The 3,004-nt window shown below is 36.4% G+C and overlaps 1 long non-coding RNA gene across 2 annotated transcripts in view; it reads right to left on the reverse strand.

The window, feature by feature from the left end:
• LOC130054084 (uncharacterized) overlaps positions 1–124 on the reverse strand; it is a 3,010-nt gene extending 2,886 nt beyond the window's left edge. The window contains exon 1 of one of the 2 annotated variants that reach the window (XR_008802349.1): positions 1–124. This exon is cut by the window's left edge and continues 62 nt beyond it. This is a non-coding gene — a long non-coding RNA (uncharacterized LOC130054084). The other variant, XR_008802350.1, reaches the window with a different exon arrangement.
• Between the last annotated feature and the right edge of the window lie 2,880 nt (positions 125–3,004).

Genomic DNA, 3,004 nt, shown 5'->3' on the forward strand with positions numbered 1-3,004 from the left:
TGGAAGGCTGTAGTGATTGTCTTTTTTTTTTGTGTCTAGCTGAATTCTGCTGAAAGAATTTATTAGTCTCACTATCAACCTTGCCATGCATTAATTTTTTTAAAGACCACACCTGTAATCAAAATCAAAGCATTACCTTTTTCTAAATATATACATCAGTATCATCACCAACAAAGACAGCCTTGTCTTGAAACACAAGCTTAGTATAACATGAAACCAATCATTACAATGACCAATGTTTCAAATTTATTTATATTAACAGTCCTTGACCAGTCGAATTTGATCAATATTTTCATTAGTTTGTCACTATGAAGATACCGTAATTTTCCAACTCAGTCTCAGATAGACATACACGGAGAAAATTTATGGCTGGATCGGGAATTGAACCTAGGGACCTCTGTGCAAGATTTTACCAGTTGGTGCCATGACTACTCTTGTCCTGCCAGGGGTGAAATGAATCTGGGTTGTGTGTCTTCGACGGCAAAGACAAATTAAAGGGATGAATTTAGTAGTTAGGGCTACACGGACCGTGGATATCGACCTGGATAGCTCAGTGGTTAGAGCACCTGACTAGTAATGCAGGGATCCTAGGTTCGACTCCTGGTCCAGCCAAATATTTTCTCCTCCCCTATACTGCATTCCGTGACGTAACTTGCGCAGTGTTAAGTTTATACGTGTATCAAATTAAAAATCTAGGCCCACTGGTCTTCATTGTGGAATGAATAGTAGGATTGTTACATATAATGTCCGAAATTACAAACGTTCACAGAAAATACCAAAGATATGACCGAAATTAAAAATTATTGAAGTCGTCAAAGGAGGGACCAAAATTTTTAATGTGAATATGATAGTAGATGTCATGTATTACTGAGGTCATTTTAGCTCCTCTCTCGGTAATTTTTGTCATTTTTTTGGTAATTTCTGTAAATGGTACCGTAGTAGGCTAGTTTTGGTCATTCCTGCGCTGCGGAATGACTTCCCACGTGCCCTGGCCTTGTGCTTGTTTAGCCTATATTGAATATACTTACCGATCTTGCAAAAATCTTTTGATTCCCGGGCAATACGGTACTAATATCTCATGTTTTATAAATTAATATACCTCGCGGACACTACTAAAGACAGAGATATTTCCGGCACCAACGGTCTCTTCGTAGATATGTTTGGTCTATCGTCCCGCTTTCCCATATTTGATATTTTCTATCTTTTTTGCGCAAGAGTTAGCCTATTTTAAGTACAACTTAACAGATGAAATACAGGGGCAATTAACTCATTGTATAGGGGCAGGTAACTCGTGGTCGCCGCCCTGCAAGCGGTACCAAATAGCGTTAACCGTATAGTTACCTGCCTTATATTGTAGCTCTGCACTGTGTACTCCAATAACAGGTATCATAGCGCTATTATCATTATCATCATCATAATTGTTAGCACCATCCTTTCAAATTTGTATTGAGTTCAGAATTTCGTACCAATGTCCATGATCGTTAATCTTTTGACTTTGTATCACTGTTACATGTATATTGTGTCCTTAGGAGCTAGGTTGAGTGCCCAAAATAGGGTTAAATTTTTATGGAAATAAAGCTTTTTAAGAATCTTAAAAACACAACCGATGAACAGCAAGGCCAAGGTGACTCGGGTGAGAAATGTGTCCCATGGCCTTTTTGTTTCTGTGTGAGATATTTGTAGATTTAAAGTGATGGCAGGGCTACACCTTGCCTGTGTTGTCAAGAATGATTTTGTCAATACTAAAGTACCCCTATACATGTACAGTTTAGAATCTTAGCCTTTGTTTCATAATTGGTTTTTTTATGTTTCTAGTTCTTCATCATATGCAGATAATCTCATAGCATATCAGCATACAAAAAGTTGCATGTAAAAAAGAAAAGAAAAATAGCAAAATAAAGCTTAAAAAAAATCATCAACTCACATTTTAAATGAAACGTAGTTTTCGTTAATCTATTTTTGGCGTAAAACTGAAGTGAAACTGGCTGGTTTGATTGTTTTCCAGTGAATGCAATGTATGTAATGAGAATTATTATGGGTTTTTTAAAGAATGATTTCTGAGGATGTTATTCGGTATGTGTAATTTAAACTGTGTAGACCTAGTGTAAATTCTGCAGACTCGGTGAAAACTGCCCAGTCTTTTTGCAAATTGTATCGTCTCACTTTTTAAAGTGGTGCTTTCAAATTTCAATATAAAAGAGCTGTTTCAAAAAATTCAAAGCATATAGTCCCGCTTATGAAGGTCATAAGATAGACACAGATTTTACAAAGGATCATTCAGTAAATTTATAAAGTACTTCTCACAAGTTACAATCACTCAGTAAGAATATATTGCAGACCTATATCAACGTATTCATTTTTATGCCCTCGCCACAAAGTGGTCGGGGCATACAGTTTTAATAATAATAATACCATATTTATATAGCACCCTTTTCATACACTATGTACGCTCAAAGGTGCTTTACAATGCACATAGTTTTACCCCTGTCCATCCTTCTGTCCTTCCGTAATACCCAGTTTTCCGGACTTTTTTTAAAAGACGCCTTGAGATATTGTACGGATCGAGTTTGAGTTTTGTTCGGGTTCGTTGATTTTTTTTAAGGAGTTGTGCCCCTTTAACTTAGAAAAATTCGGTTATGTCCAGTTTTCCAGACATTTGTTCTAAGCGCCTTGATATATTGAATTGAATTCTTGTATGCAGGTGTATATTGATGATTTACAGATCGAATTTGAGTTTTATTCCGGTTTGTTGATTTTGATGGAGTTGTGTCCCTTTAACGTAGAACTGTATTTATTTTCATGGCTGTTTTATAAAGGACTGTTGTTGAGTTCTTCATTGTCTTAAATGCGTGTAATATACAATCTGAATACCACATTCAATGCTGTACTTGGATGGATTTCCTACATTTGACTTTACTGCAGGCGGGGGCCTTCGTGTCGTGCCGTCACATCTAGTTCAATAATTCCATATTTTACACCAACATGTATTGTAGATATTGTAGCA

Source organism: Ostrea edulis, chromosome 4, assembly GCF_947568905.1.
Source record: "Ostrea edulis chromosome 4, xbOstEdul1.1, whole genome shotgun sequence".
Lineage (NCBI taxonomy): Eukaryota > Metazoa > Mollusca > Bivalvia > Ostreida > Ostreidae > Ostrea > Ostrea edulis.